Genomic DNA, 16813 nt, shown 5'->3' on the forward strand with positions numbered 1-16813 from the left:
GGAAAAACTTTGATTAAGCACCTACTATGTACAAAATGCTGAACTTGCAAATAGGAAAACAAGCCAACCAACCCCTGCTCTCCAGGAGCTCAACCTTCTTATGGGGGAGACCACACATCTAGGAGGTGTCAGCCTCAGGGTAAATGGAAAAGCCTCTGAATCCTTAAGATGCAGCAGCAAGGCAGATGGTTGTGTACCTTCATTAATGTCATTTCAGGGATAAAACTATATCTGTTTCAGATGCTGAACCATTTCTGATCAGTCAATGTTGGTTGATTGATTATAGATTAATTGATGCTGAACCATTTGACAATGCCAAGGACTATGGGGGTGAGTCCTTTTTTCCTAGTTTTTTTTTGCAGCCCTGACTGCTGAGGAGGTAGGATTGGAGGACCTGCAGAGACATGCTCCAAGACATATCTCCACAGGAGCGACCCACCCCGATGATGGCTGTGAGGTGTTGACTGGAGGTAGGACTGGTGGTCTGGGCTGGGGCACTGCTATTCCTAAGACTCTGGGGCTTAACTGTCCTTCATTTGTAGTTGGTCAGTGGTTGCTGTAAGTCAGGTGGGAAGAAGGAAGGTTTGGAGGGAAAGGTAATGAGTTCTGATTTGATCTCATTGAGTTTGACATGTCTCTAGGACATCCAATTTGAAATGTCCAAAAGGGAGAGATGTGATTGGATATATAGACCTGTGAGTCATCTGTATAGAGAACATAGTTAAGCCTATGGGAGTTGATGAAATGGGGGGGAGCAGAAAGAGGGAGGGAAGAAGAAGGGGAGAGAGAGACAGAGACAAAGAGAGACAGAGTGAGACAGAGAGAGAGAGAAAAAGAGAGAGAGAGAGAGATTAGAGGGAGAAAAGGGCAAAGCACAGAGCCTTGGGGAATACCTATATTTAGGGGCACAATGTGGAGGCACCAAAGGAGCCTGGGAAGGAGTGACCAGGAAGACAGGAGAACCAGGAGAGGAAAAGGTAATGAGGAGAGAGAATTCAGGAGACAGCATGGTCTGCCATATCAGAGAGGTGTAGAAGAATGAAAACTGAGAAGAGGCTACTTAAAGAAATCATGTTAACTCTGGAGGGAGCACTTTGAGTTGAGTAATTAGACGGAAAGTCAAGCTGCAGAGGATTAGGGTCACTGCAGAAGGGAGTGAAAGGGGAGGGCCTGGAGGAAGCAAATATAGACAGCTTTTTCTAAATTCCTATACCACCTGAGTATGTGTATGTATTTATACATGTGTGTATATGCATGCATGTATGTATGCATTCTTCCCTCTTTAAAAGAATTCTGATGAGATTGTGGTCCAGCATCGTCTGCCCTCCCCCTAATTTTTCTCTCCATTGCTAAAGCTCTTTCTCATGCACCTTTTTCATGTGAGATAATTTCCCCCATTTTGCCTCACTTCCCCCTTCTCAGTGAATTTCTCTTTCTCATCCCTTCTTTTTTTATTTGAGATCATCTCCACATAGTCAACTCACACCCACACCCCTCTGTGAAATAGCCTCCTTCTAACTGCTCTAATAATTACAAAGTTTTTAGGAGTTACATATATCACCTTCCCATATAGAAAAGTAAACAGCTTAATTTTATTAAGTCCCTAAATTATTTTTTCACATTTGCCTTCTGATGCTTCTCTTGTGTTTAATGTCAGATTTCCTATTCAGCTCTGATCTTTTCATGTCTATTTCATTAAATATTCATTCCCCTCTCCCAAGGACTATCTATACTCAGTTTTGCTGAGTAGGCTATTCCTGCGACTCCTTTGCCTTCTGGGACATCATAATCCAAACCCTCCAGTCCTTTAAAGGGTAAACTGCTAAACCTTGTGTGATCCTGACTGTGGCTTCACAATGTTTGAATTGTTTGTTTTTAGCTGCTCGCAATATATTCTCCTTGACATAGAGCTCTAGAATTTGTCTATAATATTCCAGGGAGTTTCCATTTTGCCTCTGTTTCAGAAGATGATCAGTAGATTCTTTCCATGTCTATTATACCCTCCAATTCTAGTATAACAGAATGGTTTTCCTTAATAATTTCTTGAAACATGAGGTCTCTTTTTGATCATGACTTTTTCTTCCATAGTAGTCTAATACTTAAGTCATCTCTCTAATTTATTTTCCAGGTCAGTTGCTTTTCCAATGAGATTTCACATTTTCTTCTGGTTTTTTACTCTTTCGACTCTGTTTTGTTGTTTCTTAATGTCTCAAGGAGTTATCTTCCACTTGACCAGTTTGGGGGGAATTATTTTCTTCAATAAGCTTTTGCTCCTCCTTTTCTGTTTTTTCTGCTTTTTAAGGAGTTCTTTTCTTCAGTGACTTTTTGTGCTTCTTTTACCATTAGGTCAATTCTATTTTTTAGGGTGTTACTTTTTTTCCAGTATTTTTGTACCTCTTTTACCAAAGCTATTAATTTTTTTTCATAATTTTCTTGCCTCACTCTCATTCCTTTTCCTGATTATTCTTTTACCATTCAACTCTTTATTGAACTCTTCTAGGAATTCTTGTTAGGCTTGTGTCCAATTAGCATCTTTTTTTGAGATTTTGGTTTTTTCACATTTTTGTGAAATTTCACATTATTGTCTTCTTCTGAGTTTTTTTCTTCCCTGACATCATAGTAGATGTTTTTATCTTTAAGTGTTGTGTTTTTTTTTTTTTGCTGTTTGCTCATTTTTCCAGTTTATTTCTTGACTTTTCATTTTATGTTAAAGTTAGACTCTCACCTGGGGATGGGGAGATACTATCCTAGATATATCTCAAGGTCCATTACTGGTGCTGCTGCCACCTGGGCTCCCACACAATGTCAGATCTCTCCTGTTGACCTCTTCAGTCATCTTGGGCTGGGAAAAATGTCTCACTCTTAATTTTTGTTGGCTTTACTGCTCCAGAGTTTTGTTTGAGGTGTTATTTTAAAGTTTCTTGCAGAGGAATGTTGGAAGAGTTTGCCTAGGTGGCTGTCATAATCCAATATCTTGGCTCTGCCTTGTTTTGGATAATTTTAACATACATAATTTATATCACAAGGCTTATCTTCTCAGTGGGTGGGAAGAAGGGAGAGAGAATTTGGAACTCAAAATAATGTTTCAAATGAATGCTAAAATAAATAAATAATTGTGAAAAAAATACATATTCCATTAAAAAAATTATTGTGCCTCAGGATACCCCTCCAGCCTTGAGGGGAATATGTAGCCAGACAAGCTCTGGAGAGTACACTGTGGGTTGGAAGAGTATGTCCTGAATCTTGCTACATAGCAGTGACAATAGCAATAAATAAGTGCCTAACAAGAGTGAAGTCCAAGTGCTCCATAAGGTTTTCATCTCTCTTAGCAACTAATGATGCAGGAAAGCCACAGTTGGGCCCGACAAGGGCTCTGTTCTCCTCCCGTCTCTCATCTGGATGGACCTCAGGCTCCTTTGGCCTTGACCCCCAGAACACATATTATATGAGATGGTTAATGTTTAAAGGAGAGTCTGGCGGATGTGTGTTACCCAACAGACAAATAAACTCACTTTCTTCTGCCCCTTCTAAGCCAACAAGAAATAGCCTGAAGGGGGTCACTCCATAGCCAGTCAGTCCTTTGAGTCTCTTTCTGGGCATAGCCTCTCTGTGCTGCAGTGCTCGAGACCCTGGAAACACCTCCCTCTCTTTCTCCTTAAAACAAGTAAAGACAGTATTCCTTGTAGGGACCCTGACTGGAGAGATGTTGGGGAAGTGCCACACCCTGTCCTGTAGGAACACACCATTCTCCTGCCTTCCGCTCACAGTAGTTTTTGTAGCAGTTAGACTAAGGTAGAGCAGTAACACAGCTTGGTGGCTAAAGAGCCAGCCTCCAAGTCAAGAAGACTTGAGTTCAAGCCCTGACACTGACATATTCTGGCTGCGAGGAAGTCGCTCACCTCTCATTTGGAAGCCTTCCCCAACCCCACTTAATTCCAGCGCCTTCCTTCCGCTAATTCCTTCCTCTTTGTCTAGCGCTTACTTTGCGAGGATTTGTTTGCATGCTGTCTCCCCCATTAGATTGTAAGTTACTTTTGGGCAGGGACTGTCTTTTGTCTCTTTTTAATCCCCAGCTCTTAACACAGTGACTGGAACTTGATAAATGCTTATTGATTATTTGATTGGTGTCATTTCAGGTAATTCCTATAGTCCCTTGGTAAGGAAGTTATTGTGGGAGAACAGGAGAGGTGGCAGATGGCATGGATGGAGACCAAGTGACTACAGGAGTGGGTCTTACCCTCCAAGTAGTGTAGAGGTTCCATTAAAGAACTCTCCCATCCATCATGAAGGAGGACTGTGTTTGTGATGAAAGGTTGGCACCTTGTGTCATTCCCGCTACAGGTGTAAACAATAATAATTTCACAACATATTATTCACAGCAGTTAGCACATGAATAGGTAAGTGATATACCCCAAAGTCAATACCACATGCAAATGAACAGGACCTTAATCAAAAGTGCATAGCTGAATATATTAATAACCAATTGAACTACAAACCCCTCATAATTCATTGATAGCTATGAAATACAAGTTGGTCACAAAAGAAGAAATTCTCTTAGGAAAACAAAATTATCAAAAGTATATTTAAACAATGATCAGAAATCTGAACTGGAATGAAACAATTCTAGTGAATAATGGGAATATGTTTCAAAACAAATGCATAAAAAGAAAAGGGAGAAAATGCTCATAAAACAGCAAAAACTAAAATGTTTAGCTAAAATGCGAATGATCTCTTTCCTCCCTTCCCAGACTGTCTGCAGTACTACTGAGGCACACCTGCTCCAAAGGGAAAAACAAAACAAGAGAAAAGGAGGAGAATAATTCAAATATCCACTACGAGAAAGGCCATCTGTGAAGAGATAATGTGGGTAAGATACACAACTAATTGATGGATTAAAATTCACATATAAACATAAAATAGGTTACCCAAATGGATACAAAGACCCCAAAATCAATTACCTGCAAGTAACATACCCTACACAGAAAAAGACATTTACAGCTGAAAATCTCAAGTTAGAAAAAAATGGTTATATGTCATCTGTCTGTAGGAAATCAGGAGCTGCCGTCATGATTTATCGAAGTACGCGTTAGCTAATTCCAGAAAATCAGGAATCACAGTTGTGATTTTGGGTAAATTTAATTGAAAATTAGAACACATTAAGATAAGGTAAATGTTTCATGATTCGAGGAAACATTAATAGCAAAGGTATATCAGTATTGAATATGCAGTATAGACACTGTTGACCTGAAAACTTTGTTAAAGAAAAGACAACAGGCTAAATGCATACATTTTATGATTTAATTAATTAGTTAATCAATTACCTATTAAAGACAATGGTAACATAATGCATTATGGAGCCAGAAATGTTCTGGCTACCCAGTGTGGAAATCTTCTGGCTTATATACATTTTGCCATGAGGAAGGAACTCTCCTAGTTGAACAAATCATAAATTTAGTAAGACAAGACAATTAACAAAGTAATGTTGGTCAGGCCTTGGGATTCCAGCTGGGTAAACACATGTCTCGGTGATAAAGAAGGAAATCCCACCACTAGTGAGTGGCAGGCTTCCTGCCCTAAACAGATAACTGACATAGGAAAGGGTAAGCAAAGTTCAATAGAAATTACGACCTAAGATTATATTTTCTTTACCATTAATAAAGGAAAGTCCCATTATTCAAGATAGTGTCTTAGGTTAAAGGTCTCCTAAGGAATGTAGAGTCAGCCTTGGCTGGCTTTGTTGACATAGGAAGAGGCACCCTCTGAGTTTGCTTCAGAGAGAACAAAGAGATATTCCAAAATTTTATATTAAACATTATCAACACAGAACTGATTGCATAGTTGTTAACATTTTCTGAAAACTGTCTCTAAAAGTACATTTATTAATTTTTATAAGCATGTATTCTCTATGTCTCTCTCTCCCTGTCTCTCTGTCTCTGTCTCTGTCTCTCTCTCTCTCCCATTGTCCCTCCCCCATTAAATGAACAACAAAAAATAAGAAAGGGAAAATCTTCAGAACAAATAAACCTCATCTAGCAGAACCAGTTCCCACACTGGTCATTAATAAAATATATGTCTCATTCTGCATTTTAAATCTATTACCTCTCTGGCAGCCTCTGGACTTGTAGTTTATCACTGCATTGATCAGAGCTGAGAAGTTTTTCAATGTGGTTTTTTTTTTGTAATGCTGTCTTTGTACAAATTATTATACTTCTATATACTTCACTCTCCCAGCATCCTCTAAAACTATACATTTTGTCATTTCTCACGTTACAAGAATGTTCCGTTACAATCATACACCATAATTTGTTTAGCCATTTCCCAATAGGTGAGCATCCCTTTAGTTTCCAGTTTAGGGCTACACAAAAGTAGCTGCTATAAATGCTTTTGTACATATCAGTCCTTTTCCTCTTCCTCTCATCTTTTTGGTCTACATTTTTAAGGCAAAGTTAATAGAAGTGCAAAATACATTAGACAGAAGACCATTAACATGGGTGATTACAACCTTCCACTTTCAGAATGTGAGAAGTCAAACAGAAATATAGGGAACAGATTAGAAATTTGAAAGGAAGTTGGAAAATGAGATTGAATGGTTCTGTGGAGCTGGATGAATTTGTTAGAGAATTTAATTTTTAAATTTAAAATTTTAAATGCACATTTATAAAAACTGCTCACACTTTAGAGCCTAAGGGCCTAATAAATAAATGCAGGAAAGCAGACCTTTTAAATATTACTTTTACAAACCATAGGACCATTAGAATAATAATAAGGGATACATGATTTAAAGATGCAGGCTTAAATACAATTTGCAAAAGATTTGCTTGAGTAAGATGGGTTAAAGATCAAATTACGTAAATAATAAAAATTATTTTAAAGGTAAGGATAATAATTACAGAACATATTAAATGTATAGGATGCAACTAAAGCAGTTCTTTAAATTTATTTGCCTGTTTAGCAATAAAAGAAAAAAAATGGTAAAATCAACAAACTGATGTGGGAAAAACTGGGACACTAACGCACTGTTGGTGGAGTTATCAGCTGGTCCAACTATTCTGGTTGACAACTCCACCAACAGTGCGTTAGTGTCCCGGTTTTTCCCACATCCCCTCCAGCACTTAATGTCCATTCTGGTTTGACAGAATTATTAAACTTGTAGATGAGGAAGGAAGGCTGAAGAAATGGTCTTTCTGGTTTTTACAACAAAAACAATCAAGCGACACTTTTCATCGAGTACTTCATGGTGTGTCTCAGGAAAATGTGGAAGGATAAAAATTAAGTAATAGTATCATCAAAAGAGGCAGAATTTGTTAGATCACTTAGCCCAAAGAATAGTTGTTAGCAGTTCGGTGTCCGCATGATTTTAGCCACTGTGACACCTAGCTGACCTTTAAAAAAACAACTGCACAAGTTATAAGAAGAGGGAGGTGTGGAACAATAGCGGCTATTGTGAAATATATCCGGCTCTTAGTGGACTGCTTGTTCTCCGTATGACTCAGCAGTGCTGAACCATGGCACAGCCCCAAAAGTTTATGCCACCTTGGATTGGCTAAGCGGGACAGAGGAGCTTCCAGAAATACAAGGACATTATCTCACTGTATCCTTCCCTCACCAGACCTCACTTGGAGTAGGGAGCTCAGTTCTGGTTACCAGTTTAAGGATGTTGATCAGCTGACTAGTGTCCAGAGAAGGGCAATCACATTGGTGAAGGGCATTGAATCCTTGTTTAAAGGAACTGAGGATATTTGACCTGGAGAAGAGAAAACTGAAGAGGGAACCAGAAAGCTACCTTCAAGTAGCTGAAATGTTGGCTTGTGGAGGAGACATTGGACTGGCTCCATTTGGCCCCAGTGGCTAGAACCAGGAAGCAACGGGGAAGGGAAGGGGAGGGAATCTGCAAAAAGGAAAACTAAGGCTTGATGTCAGGAAGAACTTTGCGATGAAGGGAGTTGTCTCCAGGTGGAACAATCCACCTCAAAGGTCATGGCTTCCCTCTCCACCGAGGTCCTCAAGCGGAGACTTGATCATAACTCAGATGCGTTGTAGCCAAGGGAGAGCAGGCGCTGAGGTACCTTCTCCCTCTGAGATCCCGAGTCAATGGTTCTGTGAAATGTGTTTCAACTGAGTGAAGAAACAGAAATAATCGACATTCTTAGAGCCAGAGAATATTGTCCACAACTTTCTAACAGCCCTGTCAGGCTGTATTCCAGGAATCCTTCATGATCTTTATTTTACAAATGAGAAACATGCTCAGAGTCCTCTGGTCACTCAGCACGTAAGGGTGGGGCAGGGTTTGACGCTGGCTAGAATATCCAGTTTGGAGAGAGGAGGCCCCTGGGGTCAGATCTGCTCACCTGTTGTGTGTCCATGAGCAAGTCACCTGTGGGTCTTGTGGTACACAATTGCTGGGAGGCTGAAATAAGATGGTGATGAACTATGTAAAGCATTCAGCAAACAGGAATGTTTTATAAATGTGAAGCTTGTTTATTATTATAATTCTGACTCCAAGCCCAGGACTGTCCATTTGGCCAACGTCTCTTTCCCAGTCAGTCAGTGGATCCATAAGCGTTCCCGAGGCACTATTTGCTGGGCTCTGTGCTAAGCGCAGAGATACAGAGATTCGAGTTCTAACGGGAGACTACCTGCCTGTAACAGGATCATCAGCTCTGAAGCCCGAGCTCGGGCTTCCTGTCACCTACCAGCTGTGTGACCTCGGGCAGGGCAGGGCACGTTCCCTCTTGTGACCTCAGTTTCCTTTTCTGTAAAACTGGAATAACCTTCACTACTCTCCTTCCCCCGGCCCAGGGCTGCCATGAGGATCAAAAGAGAAGGTGGATGCAAAGGTCTCCGAAGGTGCTCCCCTGATGTAGGTTGTAGAATGCTCTCAGGTTTGCAAAGGTCTTTACAAATATCATCTCATTTGGTCCTCACAGCAACCCTGGGAGGTGGGGGCTGTTATGGGAGCGATTTTACAGATGAGAGAACTGAGGCAGGCAGCGATGAAGTGATTGGCCGAGTTACACAGCTGTCTGTGGTAGGATTGGAACTCCTGTCTTCTTGGCTCCAAGACTGGTGATGAGCATATTGTGGTGGTGGGATCACATGATCCTGAGGACTCCTCATGGGTTCAGCCAGTGATCTTCAGATGCTGCTCCTTGTCCTTGCTTCGCAGCTTTCGGAAGCTGGTGGTCTTGGTCCCTATCTCTGAGTCAGGCAGGGCCGGAACACCAGATCCAGTGTTTGGAGAAGAACTGCTGACTTTCACAAGGATTGGGCTGCCTCGGCCCACTAGAGGGTCAGTGAGCCCTGGCCCTCTCCTCTGGACCTGGAAGAGTGGGGCTGCCCTCTTTGCACCAGGCTCCTATGGATGGCCAAGGGTGGAACTCCACCCCACTCCTTTTCCGGTGGCCAGTTGGGCAGGAGCTTGAGGGGAGGTGTGTGTGTGTGGGGGGGGTCTGTAAGTGACCCAAAGTCTCATGGTGGAGGCCAGAGCCCAAGGGCCTGCTGCAGCCCTGCCCCACCCTGGGGCCCCTGCCCACCCCTGCTCCACCCTGCCTCTCTGGATCTTGGGGTGGGGGTAGGGGGCACCATCATTTCCCTTTTCTCTGGGTTTGCTAGGGGAGCACTAGAGGAGTTAGGTGAGGCTGAATGGCCTTGTTATTCGGCAGGGATTGCCCACCGCAGACCACGAGGTTCTTTCTCAGAGAGCTTCTGTGCCTGAGCCAAATGGCCCAGGCAGTGGCTCTGTAAGGCGGCTTGTTCTCCTGGCCTGACCAACAGAAGCAGCCCTGCCTTGGGCCTGAAGCGGCCCTTTGTACAGGGAATCCTAGCCGGGGCCAAGACTGCTACCTGAAAGGGAGGAGAGAAGTTTTTGTGTTCGAGGATGGAAGGGTCCAGCCCATGAGTGACTTCTTTAGTGCCTGGAATTCCTGGTGTGGAAACTCTGTCCCCTGGTGCAGACTGATGCTGTCCTCAGTAACTTAGTGTCTCTGAGTGCTTCAGGGTTGTCAGAGACAGGATTTGAACCCAGGACCTCCTGACTCCAGGTTGGGCACTATCTCTCATGCAGAAAGTCCTTGATACCCTGGGAAAATGGATCAAGAGGGCTGCTGAGAATGGAAGGAAGAGCCCAGCTGAATGTGTGTGCTTGTGTGAGTGTGCATGAGTGAGTATGTGAGTGTATATGTGTGAATGTGTGTGTGAGTGTATGTGTGTGTGAATGTGTGTGTGCGAATGTGTGTGTGAGTGTGTGTGTGTGAATGTGAATGAATGTATGAGGGTATATGAGTGTGCGAGTGTGAGTGTGCATGAGTGAGTATGTGAGTATGTGAGTGTGTGTGAATGTGTGTGTGTGAATGTGTGTGTGTGAATGTGAATGAATGTATGAGGGTATATGAGTGTGTGCGAATGTGAGTGTGCATGAATGAGTATGTGAGTATGTGAGTGTGTGTGTGAGTGTGAGTGTGTGTGAATGTGTGTGTGTGAGTGTATGTGTGTGTGAATGTGAATGAATGTATGAGGGTATATGAGTGTGTGCGAGTGTGAGTGTGTGTGTGTGAGTGAGTATGAGTGTGTGTGTGCATGTGTGAGTGTGAGTGTGTGTGAATGTGTGTGTGAGTGGGTATGAGTGTGTGTGTGCATGTGTGAGTGTGAGTGTGTGTGAATGTGTGTGTTAGTGAATATGAGTGTGTGTGTGTGTGAATGTGTGTGCGAGTGTGAGTGTGCATGAGTGAACATGTGAGTATGTGAGTGTGTGTGAATATGAATGAATGTATGAGGGTATATGAGTGTGTGCAAGTGTGAGTGTGTGAGTGTGAGTGTGTGTGTGGGGCCATGGAGGCATTGGTTAACCCCACCCTCAGAGGGAGGTCACACTAATGGAGATCACTAGTTCTGTTTACAGGGTGCAAAGGGCTTCCTCGTAGCAGGCCTGAGGGGTAGGGGGGCCATCTCTATCCCAGCAGCATCCTGAACCAAATACCCCGGGCTTGGGGCTTGGATGGAAGCCAGGCTACACTCATTCTATAGAGGAGGACCTCAGGGCAGAGGGAAGTGTAGAGGCCCCAAGATTGTCTGCCCAGGGTTCCTACTGCCTCTCCTAGAAGCCATGGGACACAGTGCTGGCCTCAAGATGCAATTTATAGAATTGAGAAAACCTCACAGGTCTGAAGAGATGGTCAGAGGGAGAGGGGCTGGGAGGGGCTCCAGGAAAGGAGGTTTAGGCACCTTTGGGGGAGGATCAGAAGAGGGAATGTGATGGGGGGGGGTGAAGAAGGGATTGGGGAGGAAGGTGAAGAACCAGTGAGAGTGGGAGGAGAAATAAAAGGGTTTTGCTTTGCTGGGACACAAGGATCTTTACAAAGATCAGCCCCAGGAGGTGAGCGCTGCATATGTGATTGTCCCTATTTGGAGGTAAAGAAACTGAGGTTCATAGACTAGGCTAGAGGACATGTCCAGGGACTGCCAGAAGCTTCCTGATTCTAGTGTCCCAAGTACAGATAGGTAACAGGGGGGCAGGGAGAGGGAGAGACAGAAAGACAGAAAGAAAGGCAGAATCACAGAGAGACAGACAAGGAGGCAGTCACTCAGTGTGTGTGAGACAGTCACAGACACACAGTGTCACAGAGATTGAGACCAAAAGACAGATTGTCACTGACAGACAGACAACAAGGCAGCCTTCCCTTTCTCCTGAAGCCCAGCACCTGTCTCTGCCTGGTCTTCACAAGTTGTTCCCTCAACTCCATCCCCTCAGCCTTTGCACACGAGGCAATGTCAAGGGCACAGCCTACAGGAACTGCCCTCTCGCAGTCCCAGTGATTGCCCCCCCACTTTCCTCTCTCCAGCCTGGCCCCTGGGTACTTCTGTCACCCCAGACTTCACAATACCCTCCTTGGGTTTGAAGAGCCCCCATTATGCTGAAGTCCAGCCCCCTCCTTCTGGGGTCACACCTCCCCTGCTGTAGATCCCCAGAGGGCTCTCCAGGGAACTGGGCCAGCTCACAGCTCAGCTGCCTGTGTTCCTGCCCCGAGAGATCTTCTTGTCCTGCCCTGGTTAAAAATAGCAAAGACCAGTGAGGGGTCAGTGCACCCAGGTTGCATCAGACAGGCTCAGGAGCAGATTTCTCAAGTCCTGCTCTACACCCAAGTCCACTTCTCCTGCCAGGGCAGGCACCTTTGAACTTGGGAGGGGGGAAGACCTCGCCTGCCCCTGTAGTCAGAAGAGGGGTGGATCCCTGCATTCAGTCTGCTCTTTATCTGATGCTCCCTGAGGCTCTCCCTGAGGACCAGTTGACCTCTGGTCTGCTAACCTCATCCTCTCTCTGGCCTCATGGACTCTGGTCTCCTCCATTGTGCTTGCCTCAGGAACCTGAGGGGAAGCTCTCCATCTGCTGAGCCTGGTTTGGCTAAAGCAAAGAGTGTCTAAAGCAGAATTCACCCAACGCTGTGGCCAGAGCCTGATTGAGAAGGACAGGGTCTGCATTTGGTTCTGGGGCAGTAGGGAGTCCCTGCAGCTTCTGGGCTCACACCTATACCTTAGGAAGACTGTCAGCAGCTGTCTGGAGAAGGCAGAGGAGCAGAGAGATCCAGGACACAGGGCCTAGCGATGATGAGGAGCTAATTGGGGGCTGGCCTGGGGAATGGAAGAAAGATTTTTGTTGTGTTTAACGCTTTGTTATCCCATTTGAGGTTTTCTTGGCAGAGATACTGGAGTGATTTGCCATTTCTTTCTCCAGTTCATTTTACAGCTGAGGAAACTGAGGCAAACAGGGTTAAGTGACTTACCCAGGGTCACCCAGCTAGTAAGTGTTTGAGGTCAGATTTGAACTCAGATTCTCTGAACTCCAGACCTGGGGCTCTCTCCACTGCACTACCTAGTACTGATAGGAATAAATAGAAAGATGGAGTGACACATTGGATATGCCAAGAAGGTCCTTATTTATATTTTTTCATGACCCTTTGGATTTTATTTCAAGTTCCATGCTGGTTGCTCAGCTAAGTAGATCATCATCACTCTCTGGTCCCTCCCCTCTACTCCTGAAAAATCTCTCCATTTCTCATGTTGGGTAGTATAAAAGTTCTAGTAAATGTTTAACAACCAGCTCTCTGAAAATATGGGATACGCTGGTAAGTTTACACTGAATACTTAACGTTTTCTCCATCATGTTCTTGGTCCTGGACAATGATCAAAGCCTTAAGTGAGCAGGACTCCAGAGCAGGGGGTAATAGCTGACAGAGATATTACCACAATCCTGAGATTAGGGAGATAAAGCCTGGGCTTTGTTACCATGCTCAAGCCCAGGCTCGGGCTTTGGAGAGGATGGGGACAATCACCAGCTTCCTGGGCACCAGGAGGAGCCTTATTCAGCATGGCAGAGAAATCCTTTACACATCACAGTCCCAGACAGTACCCTTAGGCTGTAAGAGTTAGAGAGAAGACAGACCCATGATTCCAGGCTTCCTGCAATTCACAAAAGCTGGAAAAGCTTCGTTAAACAGTCATCATCTCCATCAGACAAACACTACAGGGAAACTAAGTCAGATTACAGATTACGTTCAGCGTTCACAAATAGGCTGATGGAGGAGGAGGCTTGGAGGGCACTGGAGTCAGGCACAGTGGAGATTCTGTCTGGCCTTTTATAATTTCTCTTCCATTCTGTCTTCTCTGTCCCTAGTTATCTTATCTAATGTAAGTCTCTTAAGTAAAATTTTATAACCCCCAGCACAGCTTTTATTCAGGTTCAACCAGACTTTTCATTAACCAAAATATGCAGGAGGAATAGTAGAAGGAAACACAAAATTCCCATAACACCAGTCTCCTCCTGCCGCAGCTCAGGTGTGGGCTGCAAGGCCTCGTGCAAAGAGTATGGATTTATATTCAGCGACTCTGGGTTCAGATCCTGACTCTGGCACTCAGAGTTGTGTGGCCTTGGCCAAGTCTCTTTCCCTCTCTGAGCCTCTCTAAAATCAGGAGGTTGGAAGATTTGGGCTCCAAGAAATGCTTTTTCTTTTGGGTGAGTCACAGGGGCCTTTCCCTTTTCTCCCCCAGAATGTGATCAATGAGCCGTCAGATTCATCAACTTCTGGAATCCAATCTCGCTCCACACAGCTGGGGCACTCCTCCTCACTGTCCTCTGGCTGGCAGAAAGAAATAGTGTCATATATCTTCCTCCTCTTCTTTGCACATACAGTTAACAGGCAGGGAAGGAACCAGCGTGGCCTCTTCTCACACCATGGAGTTTGGAAGGAGCAGGCATGGTCCCTGATCAGTGAACCACTCACCCCTTTCCAAGGCCACTGGAAGGAAGCCGGCAGTATGGCAGCCCTCAAGCTCAAGCTGAGCAGTCAGGGCTCTGACTTGTCACGTAGCCACCACCTCTTTGTGTGACAGGTCCATGGGGGTCGGCCAGGGAGGCATGCTTGAGGCCTTCCTGGCCACTGGTCAGCTCTGTGCCTCTGTAGTTTGCCTTTGGCTAACCCCGCGCTCCCAGTCAAAGACACAGAGGGGACTTCCTAGCAGTGTGACTCTGGGTGAGTCACTTCATCCTCTTGACCTCAGTTTCCTCATCTGTAACATGAGCTGGAGAAGGAAATGGCAAACCATTCCAGTATCTTTGGTAGAAAAACTCTAAAGAAGGTCATGGAGAGTTGGACATGACTGAAACGACTGAACAGCAAAGAGAAAAAAATACCAGAGACTGAGGAAAGAAGAAAAAAAGGGGGAGGCTGAGCAGCTCTGGTGTTAGCAGCAGGAGGAATTTCCCCTTGGTGGTGCTACTGCTGCACTGTGTTCACACTCCTAGGAAAAGTGGCCATGGGAGGCTGTTGAGGGAGGGGCTACTCATTTTACAGATGAGGAAACTGAGGTGAACAGGGTGAAGTGACTTGCCCAGGGTCACACAGCTAGTATTTGTCTGAGGTCAGATTTGAACTCAGGAAGATGAGTCTTCCAACTCCAGGCCTGGGGCTCTATCCACTGCCCCACTAGCTGCACACTGACACAGTGGCACACACATACTTGTTTTTACGTACACTAGTGCATGTGTAGATTGGACAACCCAGCGTAATTAGATTTATATTCTCTCACACAAATATCCATTAAGTTCCTGCTATTACTCAAAACCCACCAGTGGCTCCCTATTGCCTCCAACATCAAATACAAAGTGCTTTGTCACTCAAAGCCCTTCGTAAAGTAGCCTTTTCCTACCTGTCCAGTCTTCTTACATCTCCCACTCCCCAACCCGTACTCTTCCCTCTGGTAACTCTGGCCTCCCAGTTGTTCCACAAACAAGACCCTCCCTCTCTTGGCTCTGGGCATTTCCTCCAGCTGCCTTGAATACTCTCCCTCCTCAACATCATACTGACTTCTCTGGCTACCTTTGGGTTCCAAGTAAAATCCCCGCTTTTCTTGGAAGCCTTCCCCGTCTTAATTCCAGTATCTTCCTTCTGGTAATTATTTCCTATTTATCCTCTAAACAGCATGGCTCGCTTCGTATCTATTGGTTTGATCATCTCTCCCCCATTAGATGGTAAGCTCCTTGGGGTCAAGGACTGTCTTTTGCCTCTTTTGGAAGTCCAGTGCCTGGAACATGGCAGGTGCTTAAGAAATATTCATTGATCGAGTTCTTCTTTGATGTCCCAGCATTCCCAGCTTTCCAGGAGTCATGGTTTGGCAGACTGCTAAGACCTTTTACTTCCCCTCTCTGCCCACATTCTCAGGCCAGTGTTCTGTGTGGGATGGAGATGGTCCCTTCCAATGCTCAAACTCCAGAGATGTTTGCCAGGCCTGGACATAAAGTCTCGCTTCTTGCTCATGCCATTGGGAGTGTCAGACATCCTGCACCTCAGCCCAGTGTGGACAGTCCTCATCTATTCCACAGTGGCTGAGCTCTTTCATAGACACAGAGGCATGTGATGCAAAGTCAACTCATCACAGCAAACCTTAACTAAAATGATGAGAATGTCATCATCCCAGCTGGGCTCACTCCATCTCCAGGCCTCACTGCCGCCAGTGTGTGACAGGCCTACCAGTGGCGAGAGGATGCAGCCTGTCAGCGCTAGGGCAGCCCCCAAACCTAGACCATTCTCTGGTTCCCATTGCCAGTTTACTGGACTTCAGTTTTGATCCAACAGTGCCAGACTCTCCGTTGACTGGAGCCATTCTTGGGCCCATCTGCCTTGCAACAATATGCAGCACACATTCTAAGACTCTGCTCTGCTGGTTCTAGGAAGAAATTGGAGAGGAGAAAGAGAGAAAATGGTCCATGGGCCAACCTTCTGAAAGAGACATCATGGAGTGGGGTCAAAGGCACAAGCAGAGCCTTGAAAGAGGAAAGGTCCACCTGAGCCTAAAGTAAGGGAGGAGAGGAAAGGGGAATATGGAGACATGTTTGCGCCAGGGAAGGAGGGCAGATCAGGATCCTCAAAATGGGTACACTCAATTTTCTCAGGAAAGTAGGAGGTGAGGTTAACTGCTGGGTGAGAGGAGGGACCTAAGAAGCACAGAACAGGACAGACATCGTGGAGAGTGCAGATTTCTGGGTAATAGTACAGTCATAGCAACCTGGGAGCCCAGACTTAGAATTCAAGTGGACCTCAGGTTCCATGGAGTCCAATTCCTTCACTTTGCTAATTGAAAACAAACTCGAGGCCCAGAGACATAAATGATCTTCTCCAGGATCATATAGCTAGTTCATGTCTCAGGTCAGAATTGAACCTTGGTACTCTCTTCTCTCCACCTAGTGCCCTATGCATTATGCCACACTTCCCTACTGCGTATGAGCTTATAGTAGACCCATTCTGCAGTTTCCTGGCCTCCTCCA

Source organism: Notamacropus eugenii, chromosome 7 (genome assembly GCF_028372415.1).
Source record: "Notamacropus eugenii isolate mMacEug1 chromosome 7, mMacEug1.pri_v2, whole genome shotgun sequence".
Lineage (NCBI taxonomy): Eukaryota > Metazoa > Chordata > Mammalia > Diprotodontia > Macropodidae > Notamacropus > Notamacropus eugenii.